This window comes from Carettochelys insculpta, chromosome 16 (genome assembly GCF_033958435.1).
Source record: "Carettochelys insculpta isolate YL-2023 chromosome 16, ASM3395843v1, whole genome shotgun sequence".
NCBI lineage: Eukaryota > Metazoa > Chordata > Testudines > Carettochelyidae > Carettochelys > Carettochelys insculpta.
In genome coordinates, this window is record NC_134152.1 from 2142277 (window position 1) to 2163795 (window position 21519).

Sequence of the window (21519 nt, forward strand, 5' to 3'; positions counted from 1 at the left end):
CCAGCTGCTCTCTTCAAACCGGCATTTCTGAATTATATGGCAGCCTCCTGGTCCCAAGGTTGCTGGATATGAAAGAGTTTATTGTATAGATATTAGTTATTTACCATTAAAAATCTGACAGATGGAAATGCGTCCACAAGATGCAGGGCAGTGAAGAATCAGCCACATGGTTTAAATCAGCCCCTTTAACCAAACTCCACCCTGCTTTGTGAGTGGCATATCTGAACTCCTCTCTTGGCCAGTGGCAATCCTTGAGGAATCCAAACTGAGCTTATCAGTTGGTCCCTTTTGCCTCTCAGTACCATCGGCGTTAAATTTCCCACCTTGTCCTTGCCAGCTTTGGCTGGCATTTCCTGCAGGAGCCAGGGTCTGGTTTTGAAACCACATGGCTGGGCTGTACTGCCAGTTTTCTACAATGACTCTCCAATGAGTTTGGGCCAATAACAGACCCTGCTGTTCAGTGCCTCTTTTCTGCCTGACCTTTACCCTCGTGCCATTCAGCACAACCACAGATGGATTCTCAATGCTCCCTCTGCATAGCTGTTACCAGCAGTCTCCTGTCAATAGAGGTGAGGGTCTACAGTTCTCCAGCACTTCCAGTTCCTAGGTACATTGGCCCAGCTCCTCAGCTGTGCCAGAACCCTGCTCGGTGCGTCTGGCGCCATTAGTTGTGTCCACCAGTGCTGAGCACTGCTCAGCCCAGGTGAAGAGACTAGGGACAGGGGCTTATGCCACCTTCGCAGCTCCTGGGAGTGGGAGTTAACCATCCCCTGACATATAGCACTGCCTCGGCTGCAGTGGGCCCCAAGAGACCGTCCAGGAGCCTGCAGAGCGACCTGGCTGCGCCTCCCTCCTTCCTTGTCACGTGACCGCCAGTGCCAGGATGCGCCAGAGAGGTCACATTAGTTCCAAAGGCCTCCTTGCCAGGGCTATTTCCAGGGGGGGGAAATCTGGCTGGCTCTGGGCTGCGACGCGGCCTGGGATCTGGGCTTGTTTCCGGAGTCGGTAACACCCCTCCCTCCCTTACCAGAGTATCTGAAACTGCTGCTGTGCTCTGCTTGGCCAGTCGCTGGGACGTTCCGAGTGGGAAGGTTTCAAACCGCGCGCTAGCGGCCGGTTGGGCTGGGGCACAGGGATCTAGTAGGTGAAGTGGCTTTGTAATCCCCAGGCACTTTTCTTGAAAAATAATCATTCGGTAGGCTCAGTCCCAGACAATCAGTCTGCAGCTTCCTTCCATGCCAGTTGATAAAAACTGCCCCTGATCAGGGAGGACACTGTTGCCTAGCAACGCCTGGGAACCGGCATTTCTGTGGGTGGGTATCACCCCGGGGAGCGATCCCTGGAACAACTGATCCTTGTCAGGGCGCTCAGTGAGCAGCAAAACTACCACAAGTGGCTAGGGGGATGGGGGGGGACCTACCAGATGCCAGATGCTGTTATTTGTGCTGCAGTTTATTCCAGTGTTTGACCACCCTGACAGTTAGGAACTTTTTCCTAATGTCCAACCTAAACCTCCCTTGCTGCAGTTTTCGCCCATTGCTCCTTGTTCTATCCTCAGAGGCCAAGAACAAGTTTTCTCGTTCCTTCTTATGACACCCTTTTAGATACCTGAAAACCACTATCATGTCCCCCCTCAATCGTCTCTTTTCCAAACTAAACAAGCCCAAGTCTTTCAGCCTTTCTTCATAAGTCATGTTCTCCAGACCTTTAATCATTCTTGTTGCTCTTTTCTGGACCCTTTCCAATTTCTCCACATCTTTCTTGAACTGCGGTGCCCAGAACTGGACACAATACTACAGCTGAGGCCTAACCAGCGCAGAGTAGAGCAGAAAAATGACTTCTTGTGTCTTGTTCACAACAGACCTGTTAATGCATCCTGGAATCACGTTTTTTTTTTTTTGCCACAGCATCACACTCTTGACTCATATTTAACTTGTGGTCTCCGATAACCCCGAGATCCCTTTCTGCTATACTCCTTCCTAGACAGTCGCTCCCCTTTCTGTATGTGTGAAACTGATTGTTCCTTCCTAAATGGAGCACTTTTACGTCAGACCATTTCTCCAATTTGTCCAGATGATTTTGAATTTTGACCCAATCCTCCAAAGCAGTTGCAACCTCTCCTAGCTTGGTATCATCTGCAAACTTAATAAGCGTACTTTCTAGGCCAATATTTAAATCGTTGATGAAGATATTGAACAGAACTGGTCCCAATACAGGTACCCCTGCGGAACCCCACTTGTTATGCCCTTCCAGCAGGACTGAGAACCATTAATAACTACTCTCTGAGTACAGTTATCCAGCCAGTTTTGCACCCACCTTATAGGAGCCCCATCTAAATTATTTTTGCCTAGTTTATTGATCCGAATACCATGTGAGACTGTATCAAATGCCTTACTAAAATCTAGGTATACCACATCTACTACTTCTCCCTTGTCCACAAGGCTCGTTATCCTATCAAAGAAAGCTATCAGATTGGTTTGACGTGATTTGTTCTTTGCAAATCATGCTGGCTGTTCCCTATCAGCTTACCACCTTCCAAGTGTTTGCAGATAATTTCCTTAATTACTTGTTCCATGAAATTAATTAGGGGCTGAAGCACATGACTTATGAGAAGAAGCTGAGAGAACTGGACTTATTTAATCTGTAGAAAAGAGGAGTGTATTTGTGTGGGCGGAGGATTTGATTGCAGCCTTCAACTGCCTGAAGGGGAGGTGGTCCAAAGAGACCGGAGAGAGGCTGTTCTCAGGGGTGGCAAATGGCAGGACAAGGAGCAATGATCTCAAGTTGCAGTGGGGGAGATGAAGGTTGGATGCTAGAAAAAAGCATTTAACTAAAAAGGCTCTGGAATGGGTGGAATCTCCATTCGAAGAGATTCTCTTCAGTCCCGCTTCACAAAGCCTCAGATGGGACGAGTTAGTTGGGCTGGTCCTGCTTTGAGCAGGGGTTGGAGTAGGTGACCTCCAGCCCTAATCTTCTATGATGCCATGAAAGGGTCTGCGTGACGGTGACAGGTGTCTGAGCTTGCAGTGCCGTCCTCTCTCCACAAAGCAGCACCCAGTGATGCGTCGGCAGCCCTGGGGCTGGGATGTGGGGTGACAAGGGGTTAGGAAGAAAGCAGGACGAATCAGTGCAAGGGCCTGGACTAAGAGCCTCCTTGGAAATGCTCCAGCCCCTGTGCTGAGAGCACAGCCTGACTCCTGCCTTTGATTTCTGTATTGCAGGTGCTAACTAGCGAGGGAAGTGGGCCAGAGGGGAAGAGCTCCCAGACTTTGAGTAAGGTTATTTACTTCCTAGCAACTGACATGCTGTAGAATCTTTAAAGCATCTTTGCTTAGCAATCAAGTGTTCTACTCGGCACTTTTTTTGTCCCGGCACCTCGGCAGCCCCCGCCATGGGATTGGCTGGGAGTCGGGGGAGGGGGCGCTGGTTGAGGACAGGCTCCTCTGTTTTCTCCACAAGGCAGGCCCTGGTTCTACTTGTGGCGCTCTGGGGATGCGGATTCCTGACCCGAACTCTGGATCAGTCGAAGAACAGATCGCTCTCTCGCCTGCTGAGCCTTCCCAGGTTTGATGCGGAGCTTGGTGCATGCTGGGTGCCAGGGAGGGACCCTGGGGGCTGATGGGTGCTGGGTGGATCTCCACATTGGATAGCTGGTAGGAGCGAAGCTCCTAGTTACCTCCCTTACTAGGGTGGTACAGAGGTGTCTGAGAGGGGATCTGATGGGGATCTATGCTGGGGTGGCCAACCTGTGGCTCTCAAGCTGCATGCGGCTCTTTGAGCCTTTCACCTCCTCAGAGCCACATGCCGGGAGTGCCGCCACTTGGGGGGAGGAGCGTGTGGTGATGGCAGTCCCTCCATCAGCTTCAGGGCCTAGCCCAGGGACCCTGTAGAGACTAGCCATATGCCAGCCACAGCACTTCGAAATTGCTGCGGCTCATCCAGACAGGGCTCCTTTTCGAAAGGACTCCAGCAACTTCAAAATCCCCTTATTCCTATCTGCTGATCTGCGGCAATTTCGAAGTGCTGCGGCCGCCCGCATGCTATTGAGGTGCTGAATATGTATTTCAGCGCTTCATTAGTAAACTTCGAAATGGCCATTTGCATGGTCATTTCCAAGTTTTGGGCTAGTGAAGACACAGCCAAACTGTCAACTTTACATATTCTTATTTTCCAGTAGTGTTCTGTAAAAATAACTAATTTATAAAAACACAAGATCTAAAACTTGCATTTTTTCATAAAAATCTTCCAGGAAAATTTGAGTTATGCAGGGCTTGCAGGAACACCCCGGGTAACTCAAGTCCCACCCCCCGGCCATCTGCCCTGCAGACCTCACCCATGGCCAGGTTTTAATATCCCCCAACAACCCCAAACCAACCCCAGCCTTAGAGCTCCCCAGCAGCCCCAAACTGCCCCCAGCATTACACCCCTCCAGCAGCCCCAAACTGCCCCAGGCTTAGAACCCCCCTGCAACCCCAAACTTCCCCCAGTCTTAGACCCTTCACCCCCACATCCCTAAACTGCCTCAGCCTTAAATCCCACCCCCCCAGCTCTAAAAGGTCCCGGCCTTAGACACTCCTGCTCCTCCCACAGCCTCTTCACTGGGGCTGCTAGGCTCAGTGGCTCCCCCAGCCCTCCTGCTCTCAGCAGGTAAAAGTTGTTAAAATCAAGAACTCAGGTGTTAAGCTTTCAGCACCTAGGCATAAGGTAATTGCTATTTCTAGTGACAGATGTCTGCCTGAGGCAGCAGTGTTAAGAAACTGCAAATGACTTCTTTAACAGCCACATGCAGCTCGGAACTGCCCAGCTGTGGACCCTTAACAAATCTAACCGTGACTCATAGGTTGGAAATCCCTGCTCTACATACATACACTACTTCCTATTTCTGGTGCCCAATTATTCAAATACATCAGAAAAGTACCTAAACTTAAATGGTTTATGTAAAGTTACAAGCACTTGGAACAAATTGGAGACTTTTACATGTATTTTCATGGGAATTTAGTGTCACACTTGTGATGTTTTCACCTACGAGCAGAAATTTGGGAACCAATTGTGCTCATATAGCAAGGGATGTGTGTATTGGCTGGCCGTATTCCTAGAGATTTCACCACAACATAATCTTTAATTCCTGGAGACTCCCAGCCAGTCCTGGGGGGTTGGTCACCTATTTCATGGGTGCAGGGAATGAGTTGGGTTCTGGGTGTTTTGTGTGATATCTGGAGCATTTATAAACTATAAAATGAAACCAAGAAGCAAACTAGGAACAGTTTTTTTTAAAACTAAGAAAAAAGCTGTTATTTGCCCTCTCCATAGTTCTCTATTGTCTATACCAGGTGTGTCCAACCCGCAGGCCGCATGCAGCCCTGGACAGCTAGTAATGTGGCCCTACAAGATAGTAAACTTTTAACATTATTATGTGATTTATGTACATTAACTAACTATATTATATATTTTATATGCGGCCCAAGACAATTCCTCTTCACTCAATGCGGCCCAGGCAAGCCAAAAGGTTGGACACCCATGGTCTATACTGTTATCACCTTCATTTAAAGCTTTTCTTTCATGCTATACAACTATTATGCCCGATTTCCTGTATATAACAGTCTATAACACACAAAAGGTTCAGGTTACATTGGAATAATCATTGCACATTCTTGTTACAGCAGGAAACAGAATTACTTATTAGAAAACACCATTCAGAAGACAGTGATCAAAAGAGAGGCTGTTAATGTAACTTCTCCTAGGAGGCTGTTGCTATAACTTCAGACAATAGGAGAGAGCCCCCTAACATAGATTCAGTACGGCCATTACAATGAATACTCATTGAAAAGCCTAAAACTCTGCCTTTGATTCTATTCTTGTGGTTGGGACCCGTACCATGCTTGCTGTCACCTTCAGTCTCCGGGTATGAGTTCAGTCTTCCAGGGCAGAGCTATTGTAGGCCAGGTGAGTTAGAAGTGCTGAGAAAAATGGAGAACTCTCCTCTCTGCATCTGTGTTTTTCAAGCAGAGTCTCAGCCATCTCTCCTCTTTTAGTGAGAAGCCTCACTCCTGTCTCCATTGTGTTTTCTCTTCATTTGGGCAAGATGCCCTGGGAGTTTAATTGTAGGCTCAGTCAGCTGAGTACAAATTCAATTTTAGATGCAAATAGCCATTTTTAAACTAAAATCTCTTAATGGAAAAATCTTTTTTTAAAGCAGTGATGCCCAAACAGCTTTACTAAAATAAATCTGCAGCCGAGCTTCCCACCTAATGCAGTAGGGGTGGAAAGTAGATATATTCTTGTAACCTGTACTCCAAAGAATGATCTACACACAGAAGATGGGTTACCATAAAGCCCATGAGTGTATGTGATGAAAGCTCATGGCCCACGTGTATTATGTCATCCAAGTGCAGCAGCCAAACCAGAAGCTCTGAGGTCCTCTGTCCAAGTAATAAGCCATTGTTTGTAGTGCGGGGAACACTGCAGGCAAGAATGAATCGTTCCACGAGTAACAGTCTAGGAGAACCCTGGATTTTGGAGGTACAAACCACAGAAACCTCATAATTGCGTCTTTCAACTGGTTTAAGGAGATGCCACTCAAATGGCTTTATTCCTCTCCATGCTCGTGGGCTCCCCAAAGCGTAAATGACACAGCTCCGCCACTGCGCAGCGCCTCGGAGTTAAGGATGGGTGGCCCTGCCCGGCTCTGCTCAGGGAGGGGAGAGGCGGTACAGAGCTCCCCCCCAGTGCACGGGAACGGGGGGGAGGCAGGGCCAGGCAGTGCAGCGGATGCCCGAGTCCCACGGCGGCAGGACCCCAACGAGTAAGGGGCGGACCCCTGGCGAATAACTGCCCTGGGGCTCTCGGGGAGGGGCAGCTGCAGCGGCTGTGTCCGGCGCAGGACATCAGGGCTCCGCAGCAGTCCCTCCCCGGCTCCGGCGGCCCTGGGCCCCAAGGTGCTGCGATCAGACAAACAATATACAGCAAACTCTCTCGTGTCCAGTGTTCCTGCAGCTGGAGCTCCCACGCAACCGGCACGCGCGCTCCCTGCTTGTTCTGCAGGAAAACGGACCAGAAGTGACCCCTGGCCATCGCTGCCAGAGTCATCCTGACGGGTCTGGGCCCCAGCGTGGCCAGCGCTCACACAGCCCCAGCCGGCTTCCCGACCCCACTGGCGCTCTCATGGCTTGCCTGTGCCACCCTGCGCTCCGGCCTGGTTTCCATCCCCAACCCCACCTGTGGTGCTGCCTGCGCGCCCCCACACTCCAGTCAGCTCCCTTGCGCCGGCGATCCCCTGGCCCCAGCCCCGGTGGTGTTTCTGGCCCTGGAGTTGCCGGCATTGGCTCACGCCCCAGCGCTGACGACACTGCCCCGGCCCGGATCCTGCGGCTCTGTCTTTCCATGCTGCCTGTGCCTGTCCTGAGCCCTGCCTGTACCTCCCCAGCTGCTCTCTTCAAACCGGCATTTCTGAATTATATGGCAGCCTCCTGGTCCCAAGGTTGCTGGATATGAAAGAGTTTATTGTATAGATATTAGTTATTTACCATTAAAAATCTGACAGATGGAAATGCGTCCACAAGATGCAGGGCAGTGAAGAATCAGCCACATGGTTTAAATCAGCCCCTTTAACCAAACTCCACCCTGCTTTGTGAGTGGCATATCTGAACTCCTCTCTTGGCCAGTGGCAATCCTTGAGGAATCCAAACTGAGCTTATCAGTTGGTCCCTTTTGCCTCTCAGTACCATCGGCGTTAAATTTCCCACCTTGTCCTTGCCAGCTTTGGCTGGCATTTCCTGCAGGAGCCAGGGTCTGGTTTTGAAACCACATGGCTGGGCTGTACTGCCAGTTTTCTACAATGACTCTCCAATGAGTTTGGGCCAATAACAGACCCTGCTGTTCAGTGCCTCTTTTCTGCCTGACCTTTACCCTCGTGCCATTCAGCACAACCACAGATGGATTCTCAATGCTCCCTCTGCATAGCTGTTACCAGCAGTCTCCTGTCAATAGAGGTGGGGGTCTACAGTTCTCCAGCACTTCCAGTTCCTAGGTACATTGGCCCAGCTCCTCAGCTGTGCCAGAACCCTGCTCGGTGCGTCTGGCGCCATTAGTTGTGTCCACCAGTGCTGAGCACTGCTCAGCCCAGGTGAAGAGACTAGGGACAGGGGCTTATGCCACCTTCGCAGCTCCTGGGAGTGGGAGTTAACCATCCCCTGACATATAGCACTGCCTCGGCTGCAGTGGGCCCCAAGAGACCGTCCAGGAGCCTGCAGAGCGACCTGGCTGCGCCTCCCTCCTTCCTTGTCACGTGACCGCCAGTGCCAGGATGCGCCAGAGAGGTCACATTAGTTCCAAAGGCCTCCTTGCCAGGGCTATTTCCAGGGGGGGGAAATCTGGCTGGCTCTGGGCTGCGACGCGGCCTGGGATCTGGGCTTGTTTCCGGAGTCGGTAACACCCCTCCCTCCCTTACCAGAGTATCTGAAACTGCTGCTGTGCTCTGCTTGGCCAGTCGCTGGGACGTTCCGAGTGGGAAGGTTTCAAACCGCGCGCTAGCGGCCGGTTGGGCTGGGGCACAGGGATCTAGTAGGTGAAGTGGCTTTGTAATCCCCAGGCACTTTTCTTGAAAAATAATCATTCGGTAGGCTCAGTCCCAGACAATCAGTCTGCAGCTTCCTTCCATGCCAGTTGATAAAAACTGCCCCTGATCAGGGAGGACACTGTTGCCTAGCAACGCCTGGGAACCGGCATTTCTGTGGGTGGGTATCACCCCGGGGAGCGATCCCTGGAACAACTGATCCTTGTCAGGGCGCTCAGTGAGCAGCAAAACTACCACAAGTGGCTAGGGGGATGGGGGGGGACCTACCAGATGCCAGATGCTGTTATTTGTGCTGCAGTTTATTCCAGTGTTTGACCACCCTGACAGTTAGGAACTTTTTCCTAATGTCCAACCTAAACCTCCCTTGCTGCAGTTTTCGCCCATTGCTCCTTGTTCTATCCTCAGAGGCCAAGAACAAGTTTTCTCGTTCCTTCTTATGACACCCTTTTAGATACCTGAAAACCACTATCATGTCCCCCCTCAATCGTCTCTTTTCCAAACTAAACAAGCCCAAGTCTTTCAGCCTTTCTTCATAAGTCATGTTCTCCAGACCTTTAATCATTCTTGTTGCTCTTTTCTGGACCCTTTCCAATTTCTCCACATCTTTCTTGAACTGCGGTGCCCAGAACTGGACACAATACTACAGCTGAGGCCTAACCAGCGCAGAGTAGAGCAGAAAAATGACTTCTTGTGTCTTGTTCACAACAGACCTGTTAATGCATCCTGGAATCACGTTTTTTTTTTTTTGCCACAGCATCACACTCTTGACTCATATTTAACTTGTGGTCTCCGATAACCCCGAGATCCCTTTCTGCTATACTCCTTCCTAGACAGTCGCTCCCCTTTCTGTATGTGTGAAACTGATTGTTCCTTCCTAAATGGAGCACTTTTACGTCAGACCATTTCTCCAATTTGTCCAGATGATTTTGAATTTTGACCCAATCCTCCAAAGCAGTTGCAACCTCTCCTAGCTTGGTATCATCTGCAAACTTAATAAGCGTACTTTCTAGGCCAATATTTAAATCGTTGATGAAGATATTGAACAGAACTGGTCCCAATACAGGTACCCCTGCGGAACCCCACTTGTTATGCCCTTCCAGCAGGACTGAGAACCATTAATAACTACTCTCTGAGTACAGTTATCCAGCCAGTTTTGCACCCACCTTATAGGAGCCCCATCTAAATTATTTTTGCCTAGTTTATTGATCCGAATACCATGTGAGACTGTATCAAATGCCTTACTAAAATCTAGGTATACCACATCTACTACTTCTCCCTTGTCCACAAGGCTCGTTATCCTATCAAAGAAAGCTATCAGATTGGTTTGACGTGATTTGTTCTTTGCAAATCATGCTGGCTGTTCCCTATCAGCTTACCACCTTCCAAGTGTTTGCAGATAATTTCCTTAATTACTTGTTCCATGAAATTAATTAGGGGCTGAAGCACATGACTTATGAGAAGAAGCTGAGAGAACTGGACTTATTTAATCTGTAGAAAAGAGGAGTGTATTTGTGTGGGCGGAGGATTTGATTGCAGCCTTCAACTGCCTGAAGGGGAGGTGGTCCAAAGAGACCGGAGAGAGGCTGTTCTCAGGGGTGGCAAATGGCAGGACAAGGAGCAATGATCTCAAGTTGCAGTGGGGGAGATGAAGGTTGGATGCTAGAAAAAAGCATTTAACTAAAAAGGCTCTGGAATGGGTGGAATCTCCATTCGAAGAGATTCTCTTCAGTCCCGCTTCACAAAGCCTCAGATGGGACGAGTTAGTTGGGCTGGTCCTGCTTTGAGCAGGGGTTGGAGTAGGTGACCTCCAGCCCTAATCTTCTATGATGCCATGAAAGGGTCTGCGTGACGGTGACAGGTGTCTGAGCTTGCAGTGCCGTCCTCTCTCCACAAAGCAGCACCCAGTGATGCGTCGGCAGCCCTGGGGCTGGGATGTGGGGTGACAAGGGGTTAGGAAGAAAGCAGGACGAATCAGTGCAAGGGCCTGGACTAAGAGCCTCCTTGGAAATGCTCCAGCCCCTGTGCTGAGAGCACAGCCTGACTCCTGCCTTTGATTTCTGTATTGCAGGTGCTAACTAGCGAGGGAAGTGGGCCAGAGGGGAAGAGCTCCCAGACTTTGAGTAAGGTTATTTACTTCCTAGCAACTGACATGCTGTAGAATCTTTAAAGCATCTTTGCTTAGCAATCAAGTGTTCTACTCGGCACTTTTTTTGTCCCGGCACCTCGGCAGCCCCCGCCATGGGATTGGCTGGGAGTCGGGGGAGGGGGCGCTGGTTGAGGACAGGCTCCTCTGTTTTCTCCACAAGGCAGGCCCTGGTTCTACTTGTGGCGCTCTGGGGATGCGGATTCCTGACCCGAACTCTGGATCAGTCGAAGAACAGATCGCTCTCTCGCCTGCTGAGCCTTCCCAGGTTTGATGCGGAGCTTGGTGCATGCTGGGTGCCAGGGAGGGACCCTGGGGGCTGATGGGTGCTGGGTGGATCTCCACATTGGATAGCTGGTAGGAGCGAAGCTCCTAGTTACCTCCCTTACTAGGGTGGTACAGAGGTGTCTGAGAGGGGATCTGATGGGGATCTATGCTGGGGTGGCCAACCTGTGGCTCTCAAGCTGCATGCGGCTCTTTGAGCCTTTCACCTCCTCAGAGCCACATGCCGGGAGTGCCGCCACTTGGGGGGAGGAGCGTGTGGTGATGGCAGTCCCTCCATCAGCTTCAGGGCCTAGCCCAGGGACCCTGTAGAGACTAGCCATATGCCAGCCACAGCACTTCGAAATTGCTGCGGCTCATCCAGACAGGGCTCCTTTTCGAAAGGACTCCAGCAACTTCAAAATCCCCTTATTCCTATCTGCTGATCTGCGGCAATTTCGAAGTGCTGCGGCCGCCCGCATGCTATTGAGGTGCTGAATATGTATTTCAGCGCTTCATTAGTAAACTTCGAAATGGCCATTTGCATGGTCATTTCCAAGTTTTGGGCTAGTGAAGACACAGCCAAACTGTCAACTTTACATATTCTTATTTTCCAGTAGTGTTCTGTAAAAATAACTAATTTATAAAAACACAAGATCTAAAACTTGCATTTTTTCATAAAAATCTTCCAGGAAAATTTGAGTTATGCAGGGCTTGCAGGAACACCCCGGGTAACTCAAGTCCCACCCCCCGGCCATCTGCCCTGCAGACCTCACCCATGGCCAGGTTTTAATATCCCCCAACAACCCCAAACCAACCCCAGCCTTAGAGCTCCCCAGCAGCCCCAAACTGCCCCCAGCATTACACCCCTCCAGCAGCCCCAAACTGCCCCAGGCTTAGAACCCCCCTGCAACCCCAAACTTCCCCCAGTCTTAGACCCTTCACCCCCACATCCCTAAACTGCCTCAGCCTTAAATCCCACCCCCCCAGCTCTAAAAGGTCCCGGCCTTAGACACTCCTGCTCCTCCCACAGCCTCTTCACTGGGGCTGCTAGGCTCAGTGGCTCCCCCAGCCCTCCTGCTCTCAGCAGGTAAAAGTTGTTAAAATCAAGAACTCAGGTGTTAAGCTTTCAGCACCTAGGCATAAGGTAATTGCTATTTCTAGTGACAGATGTCTGCCTGAGGCAGCAGTGTTAAGAAACTGCAAATGACTTCTTTAACAGCCACATGCAGCTCGGAACTGCCCAGCTGTGGACCCTTAACAAATCTAACCGTGACTCATAGGTTGGAAATCCCTGCTCTACATACATACACTACTTCCTATTTCTGGTGCCCAATTATTCAAATACATCAGAAAAGTACCTAAACTTAAATGGTTTATGTAAAGTTACAAGCACTTGGAACAAATTGGAGACTTTTACATGTATTTTCATGGGAATTTAGTGTCACACTTGTGATGTTTTCACCTACGAGCAGAAATTTGGGAACCAATTGTGCTCATATAGCAAGGGATGTGTGTATTGGCTGGCCGTATTCCTAGAGATTTCACCACAACATAATCTTTAATTCCTGGAGACTCCCAGCCAGTCCTGGGGGGTTGGTCACCTATTTCATGGGTGCAGGGAATGAGTTGGGTTCTGGGTGTTTTGTGTGATATCTGGAGCATTTATAAACTATAAAATGAAACCAAGAAGCAAACTAGGAACAGTTTTTTTTAAAACTAAGAAAAAAGCTGTTATTTGCCCTCTCCATAGTTCTCTATTGTCTATACCAGGTGTGTCCAACCCGCAGGCCGCATGCAGCCCTGGACAGCTAGTAATGTGGCCCTACAAGATAGTAAACTTTTAACATTATTATGTGATTTATGTACATTAACTAACTATATTATATATTTTATATGCGGCCCAAGACAATTCCTCTTCACTCAATGCGGCCCAGGCAAGCCAAAAGGTTGGACACCCATGGTCTATACTGTTATCACCTTCATTTAAAGCTTTTCTTTCATGCTATACAACTATTATGCCCGATTTCCTGTATATAACAGTCTATAACACACAAAAGGTTCAGGTTACATTGGAATAATCATTGCACATTCTTGTTACAGCAGGAAACAGAATTACTTATTAGAAAACACCATTCAGAAGACAGTGATCAAAAGAGAGGCTGTTAATGTAACTTCTCCTAGGAGGCTGTTGCTATAACTTCAGACAATAGGAGAGAGCCCCCTAACATAGATTCAGTACGGCCATTACAATGAATACTCATTGAAAAGCCTAAAACTCTGCCTTTGATTCTATTCTTGTGGTTGGGACCCGTACCATGCTTGCTGTCACCTTCAGTCTCCGGGTATGAGTTCAGTCTTCCAGGGCAGAGCTATTGTAGGCCAGGTGAGTTAGAAGTGCTGAGAAAAATGGAGAACTCTCCTCTCTGCATCTGTGTTTTTCAAGCAGAGTCTCAGCCATCTCTCCTCTTTTAGTGAGAAGCCTCACTCCTGTCTCCATTGTGTTTTCTCTTCATTTGGGCAAGATGCCCTGGGAGTTTAATTGTAGGCTCAGTCAGCTGAGTACAAATTCAATTTTAGATGCAAATAGCCATTTTTAAACTAAAATCTCTTAATGGAAAAATCTTTTTTTAAAGCAGTGATGCCCAAACAGCTTTACTAAAATAAATCTGCAGCCGAGCTTCCCACCTAATGCAGTAGGGGTGGAAAGTAGATATATTCTTGTAACCTGTACTCCAAAGAATGATCTACACACAGAAGATGGGTTACCATAAAGCCCATGAGTGTATGTGATGAAAGCTCATGGCCCACGTGTATTATGTCATCCAAGTGCAGCAGCCAAACCAGAAGCTCTGAGGTCCTCTGTCCAAGTAATAAGCCATTGTTTGTAGTGCGGGGAACACTGCAGGCAAGAATGAATCGTTCCACGAGTAACAGTCTAGGAGAACCCTGGATTTTGGAGGTACAAACCACAGAAACCTCATAATTGCGTCTTTCAACTGGTTTAAGGAGATGCCACTCAAATGGCTTTATTCCTCTCCATGCTCGTGGGCTCCCCAAAGCGTAAATGACACAGCTCCGCCACTGCGCAGCGCCTCGGAGTTAAGGATGGGTGGCCCTGCCCGGCTCTGCTCAGGGAGGGGAGAGGCGGTACAGAGCTCCCCCCCAGTGCACGGGAACGGGGGGGAGGCAGGGCCAGGCAGTGCAGCGGATGCCCGAGTCCCACGGCGGCAGGACCCCAACGAGTAAGGGGCGGACCCCTGGCGAATAACTGCCCTGGGGCTCTCGGGGAGGGGCAGCTGCAGCGGCTGTGTCCGGCGCAGGACATCAGGGCTCCGCAGCAGTCCCTCCCCGGCTCCGGCGGCCCTGGGGCTGGCCAGAGCTGGGGGGCGGGGCGAGGTCACGGCGGGAGCGGCGGCCCTGGGTCTGTCCGGAGCTGGGGGGGGCGGGCGGCAGCCCTGGGTCTGTCCGGAGCTGGGGGGGAGCGAGGTCACGGGGGGGGGCGGCAGCCCTGGGTCTGTCCGGAGCGGGGGGGGGGGGGGTGAGGTCACCGGCCCTGGGTCTGTCCGGAGCTGGGGGGGAGCGAGGTCACGGGGGGGGGCGGCAGCCCTGGGTCTGTCCGGAGCGGGGGGGGGGGGGGGGGTGAGGTCACCGGCCCTGGGTCTGTCCGGAGCTGGGGGGGAGCGAGGTCACGGGGGGGGGCGGCAGCCCTGGGTCTGTCCGGAGCGGGGGGGGGGGGGGGGGGTGAGGTCACCGGCCCTGGGTCTGTCCGGAGCTGGGGGGGAGCGAGGTCACGGGGGGGGGGCGGCAGCCCTGGGTCTGTCCGGAGCTGGGGGGGCCGCAGCCGGCGGGGGGGGGGGGCGCTAAGGGGAAGGCAGCGCCCCTACAAGCTACCCCCCTTGATCCGCGGGGCGGGCGGGGCGGCTGGGCACGTGGCCGAGGACGCTGAAGACCCCGCGCCGCAGTACCGCCTCCCGGGTCACGTGACAGGGGCCGGTCACGTGAGGCGGCGCCGGGATCAGCTGGCCGCCGAGCTGCCTCCCCCGCAGGTGGCGCCGGGCCCGAGTCGAGCCGGGAGCGCGATGGCAGCGGGGCGGCACTGACCGCCCGGCCCGGTAAGCGGCCCCGATCCTTCCCCGCTCCGTCCCCTCTGCTCCCCCCGGGGCGCGCCAGGGACCCCGCCAGCCCCAGCCCCCCCCCCCCCCGCCAGCCCCCCGCACTCCGGTCCCAGCCCCCCCGCCAGCCCCCCGCCCACGCCACCTGCACTCCGGTCCCACCCCCCGCACTCCGATCCGCGCACTCCGGTGTCAGCCCCCTCCCGACAGCCCCCCGCCCCCTGCACTCCGATCCCCACCCCCCCGCACTCCGGTCCCAGCCCCCCGCTGCTGGCCTCCCCCTCCTCCTGTACTCCAGTCCCAGCCCCCCGCTAGCCCACCACCCCTGCACTCCAGTCCACTCCGTTGTGTATCTTTGTTTCCCAGCATGGAAGGCTGGGCTGTAAAAGCTGGGGCGAGCTGTGTTCTGTTGTAGCCCTTCAGCATGGGTGGCTTGGGTGTGACCATGAAATTCCTGTCCTGTGTGTGTGTAAACGTTATGATGGTGACACTGTTGATTGCAGGATTGAATTGCTCTGACAGGTAGGGAAACGTGGGAGTTACAGTCCCATAACCTTGCATGGCGACAAGTATCAGAAGAGGCAGCCGAGTTGGTCTGTATCTTCCAAAACAACAAGAAGTCCTGTGGCACCTTATACACTAACAGATATTTTGGAGCATCAGTTTTCATGGGCAAAGACCCGCTTCATCAGATGATGAAGCGGGTCTTTGCCCATGAAAGCTGATGCTCCAAAATATCTGTGATCTATAAGGTGCCACAGGACTTCTTGTTGTTTTTAGTCATACACCCAACAGTGGGATTTTTGTCGCCCACTTGCGTGAGATTGTCTTGTAACTTTTGGCAGCCTGTGTTAGACTTCACCACCTAGAGCAATTTTGTGTTGCTTGCAAACTTTGCCTCCTCCCTTTTTCTAGATCAGGTAGGAGTATGTTGAGCAGCGCAGGTCCCAGTAGCAATATCTGGGGGGACTTGACTTCTCTCCTTTATGGAAACAGACCATTTACTCATTCCCTTTGTTTGCTGCCTTATAACCAATTACTGATCCATGAGATGACCTTCACTCTTATCCCAGGACAGCTTACTTTGCCTGAGGGCTTTTGTTGAGGGATTTTGTCAAAGGCTTTCTGAAAATCCAAATATGTTATGTCCACTGGATCACCCTTGTCTGTCTATATGTTTATGGAGTCCCTCAGATACTTCCAATAGACTGGTGAGGTGTGATTTCCCTTTGCAAAAGTCATGTTGACTCTTCACCAGCAAATCATGTGCATCTGATAATTCTGTTCTTTGCTATAGTTTCAACCAATTTGCCTGGTATTTGGGTTAGGCAACTGCCATGATTGGCCGTGGAACTTCTTTTAAAAACTAGGGTCGCATTTGCTATCCTCGTGTCACCGGGTACAGAAACTGAGTTTTACACTTGGCAGTACGTAGTTTGCAACTTCCAATCTGAATTCCTTCAGAACTCTTGGGTGACTATTATCTGGTCCTGCTGATGTACATTCAACAGTAGGGCTGTCAAGGGATTTAAAACAATTTAGTTAATTGTGGTTTTAATTTCACTGTTAAACTGTGATAGTATGCCATACATTCAAATATTTTTGGATGTTTTCTGTATTTTCATATGCAGGCCTGGGGCTAAGGCTGCATGCAAGTAATGTGCTAAATAGGTGCATTAATTGTTGTTACAGTGAACTCTTTCCTATCTGGCATTCTATCATGTGGAACTCTCAGATAACCGGCATTTTAACCATAAGTAAATGTTAGTTACGTTTTCCATGAGTACAGTGCAATGAAAGGAAATACACATAAGTACTGCAAATACAGGAGAAGTTTACAGTGTACAATGCTACTTTTTTGGGAAAGTTGCTCTGCATACATTTTTGTTTGTTAGTTAGTATCTAATCTTGTTTTCCATTAGTGTTTATGCATTGCTAGGTACACCTCTCTATTATCCAGAATATTTGAACATCTGTCAACCTCACGGTCCTGGGGCTGCCAACTATGAAGGAGTTTAATGTAATTGACAGCCCTATTAAACAGTTATATCAGTCTGACCCAAAACTGCTCCTGTTGACACCTCAGTTTGGGATCATTCTGCAGATTTGTCTCCAAGAAAGAATGGCTCGGGTGTGGGTATCATCCCCTGCAGTAAAGGTGGGTGGAATGGCCTTGTCTGTCTTGAATCTCTATTAACATGTCCATTGTCCAATGGCAGGATTCTTGCTTGTGACGTACTGACAATTTTTTGCTGTTAGTTTTGTGCCTTCTGCTAGTCGTGCTTCAGATTCCTTTTTGGGGGCCTAATTGTACTTGGCTTGCCAAAGTTTATGCTCCTTTGCATTTTCCTCAGGAGACTTTGATTTCCAGTTTTTAAAGGCTGCCTTTGAGCCTTTCTCTGTTTCAGTCAGTATCACTAAGTTGGTGGCTTTTTGGCCCTCTTCCTCTTCTTTTTAATGTGAGTTATGCCTTTAATCTGAGCCTCTGTTGTGGTGTTTTTAAAAGTTTCCATGCAACTTGCAGGCATTTCACTCCTGTGGCTGTTCCTTTCCTTTTCTGTTTGAGTTTCCTCATTTTTGTGTGGTTCCCCTTTCTGAAAGTAACTGCAACCTCTGTGGGCTTTTTTGGTGTGGCTAACCCCACAGCCAAAGATGTTAAATTTAATTACTGTGGCTGCTGTGTGACAGAGAGAGTGAGCCATGTTTTCTACCAAAACAAAAATGCAGTCGTGTAGCACTTTAAAGACTAACAAAATAATTTTTAGGCGATGCGCTTTTGTGGGGCAGACCTGTGGCTGCTGTTACCAGTTGGTTTCGTTATATTGACCTCTTGGACTAGAGCTTGTGCGCAACTCGCTTGATTAAATCAAGAATTGCTTCTTCCCTTGTGGCTTTTAGGACCAGCTGCTCTAAGAAGCAGCCAATTACAATGGGCGCCAACAGGACAGCACGGTCTGGCTGAATGGCAGCGTGACGGGGAGATGGTGGACTCCTGTGTCGGAATTTCAGGCACTGCCACTAACTTGCTTTGTGACCCTGGGCTGTCACTTGGCTTCTCTGTCCCCGCTTGCAGGGATTGCACTGCCCCGTCTGGACGCTTTGGGTGGCTACTTGTTGATGGCTCTGAAGGCACAGAATTCTGTGTAAATGGCAGCCCAGTGTCTGCATTCAATGCACCTGTCAGCAACTGTGCTACCTCCAGGCTTAGAGCCAAGGGCAGAGCTGGAGCGTACACAAGGTCTGTGGGCTCACATGGCCCCTGAGTTCTCTGGGCACTCATCTTCTCCCTGCGGAAAGATCAAAGGGTTCGGTTTTGTCACGTTGCAGCCGCTGCTTGAAGAGGTCCTGATGAAAGAAATCACCACTGTTTCAACAGCAAGAGAACAGGCAGTTTAGGGGGCCGTGCCCCTCAGGGGATGAAGAGGCTTTCGTCTCAGTACTAGAGACAAAAGTGGGAATGGGAGCCAGAGTGTTTGATTAGGGCAGGCTAAATTTGGCTTGGACCCATTAGGGCTGGGCTGAGACCGCCTTGGATAGGCGCCATCCTTGGGGTGAGGACTGTGAATCCTCTCTGAAATGTCAAGTGGCTGGCGGGCCTCTCCACCCCTCCCTGGCCCTTTGCGTGGGTTTTGTTCTGTAACCTCTGTTGACGTGGGCTTGGACCTGCCGCCCTGGACGATCCTTCTGCCTGCCTCCGCGGTGCCAGGCTGCAGGGCAGCGAGTGCCCCCCCCCCCCGCGGCAGTGCCCAGAGGACAGCCTGCTCCGGCGTTTCCTGCTGCTGCAGGGGCCGTCTCTGCCTGTGGGTGCAATAAACGCCTCCGCTTCGTACAAGAAGGAAAAGAGGCAGGTGTGGAATAGCTGCCGTGGGGTTGAGAGCCAGCCTGTGCTGCCAGTGCTCACCCAGCAGGGTTGTCCAGCGACGGCAGGGCACAGGGACGGGGGTGCCTGTAGAGGTGTCTGTAGGGGCGTCTGTAGAGGTGGTTGCAGAGGCTTCCAGAGGTGTCCTGGCAATGGCGCAGTGTACGCGGAAGTCCTGCTGCCTCCTCCAGTCTGTGTCGGATTCCCCTGCACAGGAACCTGTGTCCTCGTGGTGTGTGAAGGAGGGCGGAACTGCGAGGTGTGGGCGGGGGTGGTGCACGTCCAGTGTCTGATCCTGAGGTCCCCGTCTGCTGTGCTGGGCGTAAGGATGAAAGATCCTCCGTTGCGTGAAGCTCGTGCTCCAGCCTCTCCTCCAGTCGTCAAGCTGCGTAGTGCCCATAGAGAGGGTTTACTTGCTGCCTTGCGAGGGGATTCCCGACTCGGTGAAGGCTCCCAACCTCTGGCACCATCCTTGAGCTGTGGAGTGGATGAGGGCTTGTCCTTTGACTGTTTCAAAGACCAGGGTGTGGGAGGAAGGGCATGTGGTGCAGGCTGCGCCGGGGGCAGAATTCCTCCCTGCCTGGGCCGGCAATGGGTGGCGGTGTTCTTACGCGGCGCGCCCGACAGGCAGCTTCGGCTCCAGAGGCGGGAGGCCCGGACGCCGGGCCCAGCTTGGCTGCAGCAGCTGTGACTTGCTGCTGGCCTCTTGCAGGAGGCCTGTCTTTTGCGAAGCGGCGGCTGGTTCGGGGCCCCCCACGGAAGGGGCCAATGGCAATGCCTGAAACTCAGGCTTCAGCTGGAATGAAGGGTGCTTCGCATTTCCCCACAGCAGCACCCAGCACTGTCTCCAGCAGGGCTCCCAAAAGCAGTGGCTGGTTGTGGCTTTAGCTCTTCTGTGCCGGAGTTTCTCCAAGTTTAGTTTGGGGTTCGTAGTGTCACTGGTCTGCACTGGGGGAAGCGTCATGGTGGCGTTGGGATGATGAGAAACCATCCCCAAGGGCACATCAAGTGACTCCCTCAGCTCAGGGTCTCCTCCCCAAACACCGAACAGTTACTGGCCCCCCTCGTGGTGTCTTCCCAGCACTCCGCAGGTGAGTGGGCTGGAGAGGCTGGGTGTGCTGAGAGCTGGAGGGTGCTGATCCCTTGGCAGTGAGGGCTGGCACTGGAAGGGGAATGGTCCCTGGCTGACGCGTCAGGGATGGGCAGACCACGGCCCTGCTGGAGATGGGGCTTTACGTGTAGCTATACATGAGCCTGGCCAAAGTGTGCCCCAGAGAAGGGGTCCCTCCTGCAGGCATCAAGGGGCTCTTGAAATGTTGAGATGAAACGGGAAGACTGAAGCAGCCCCTCGGGAGGGGTCCAGGGGCTTCGGCACGTGACTGAAGGAGGCGTTTGCCCTAGGAAAGGGGTTGATGGTGTGTGGCACCTGGCGGATGTTTCTGTGCCTCTGCTCCTCGAGTCGCTGTCCCTTGCCACCTTCGTCTTCTGTTCCCGTCTCCTCTCCCGCCCCTCGCTTGCCGTCCGACACCCCACGGATTTGTCATGCTCCTGCCAGTGTAACTCCTGGGCCATGTCGCCGAGCTCAAGGGGGTGCCTGCCTGTGAGATGGGAGGATTGGGCCCAGAGCCCCCATGCAGCTTGCTGGCCGCATCCCTGGTGAGCCAGTGCTCGGCTCACTCGCCCGCTCCTTGGCAACAGGCTCTTCCTGTGGGCACCTTTCAGTCGACTCCTCCTGGGTTCTGAGTCCCTCCGCCAGTGAGTGTGGCCTGGGTGCCGTCTTCTCCCGTTTGCATTAACTGCCAGCCAAAGGGCAGAGGGTGACGACCTGCCAGCTGGGTAACCGGCCCTGCACTGGAAAGCGCGAGCGTGACTTAACTCTGTCCTGTGGCCGCCCCTTGTGGCTGCGGAGTAGAGTGAGGCGCTGTTACGCCAGGTGCTGTGCCAGCCGCAGAGCCTGCTTGGCAGCGCTCCCTGTCTGAGACGAGGCTGCCAAAGGGCCGAGTGACCGTGTGCGTGTAGCACAGCTGGAGAGTCGAGACAGGGATGTTAAGGGAATTGAGGTTAAGTCTCCGGAGTCCCATCCCGGGGCCTTAATCGCAATCCACAGCCCCGAAAAGACTGGTAATTGCTCCAGGACGGAATCCCAGAGGTTAGCGGGTAACCACGGTGGGCATTGCTCAGAGGCAGGCTGAGCAATGACAGCACCACTTTACCACAGAGGTTCCTGGACGGGGTCTGGTCTCGCTTTCTCCCATGTGTCGTCCGCCCCAGCTACCTTCCCAACGGCTTGTTCTTGTCTCTTAGTCATTTCCCCCGCTCAGCACCTGCAGGAATTCCTCTGCAAGCCAAACTCCCTTTTCTCGTGACTTGCCCTGTTGCCTCATTTCATCAGTGGGAGGGAGGGGTGAGCTGTTTGTGCTTGCAGAGATCTGCTGCAAGCCCCGGCAGTTAATTTGGGGCTGTGTTCTGAATCCTGTAAAGCCAGAGCCTTCTAGCCTGAGACGCTACCAGTTCTGCTGGGAGCTGGCCATGTCTTTGTGCAGAGGGATAAAGGCATACACGGTGTAGA

The 21519-nt window shown here is 51.9% G+C and overlaps 1 protein-coding gene across 1 annotated transcript in view; it reads left to right on the forward strand.

Moving 5' to 3' along the window:
* Positions 1-14927: 14927 nt before the first annotated feature.
* The window catches only part of ABCA3 (ATP binding cassette subfamily A member 3), a 49212-nt gene continuing 42620 nt past the window's right edge, over positions 14928-21519 (forward strand). Inside the window, exon 1 of the mRNA XM_075010653.1 lies at positions 14928-15091. The gene's annotated coding sequence lies outside the window, so the exon portion shown is untranslated. The remainder of the gene's footprint in view (positions 15092-21519) is intronic.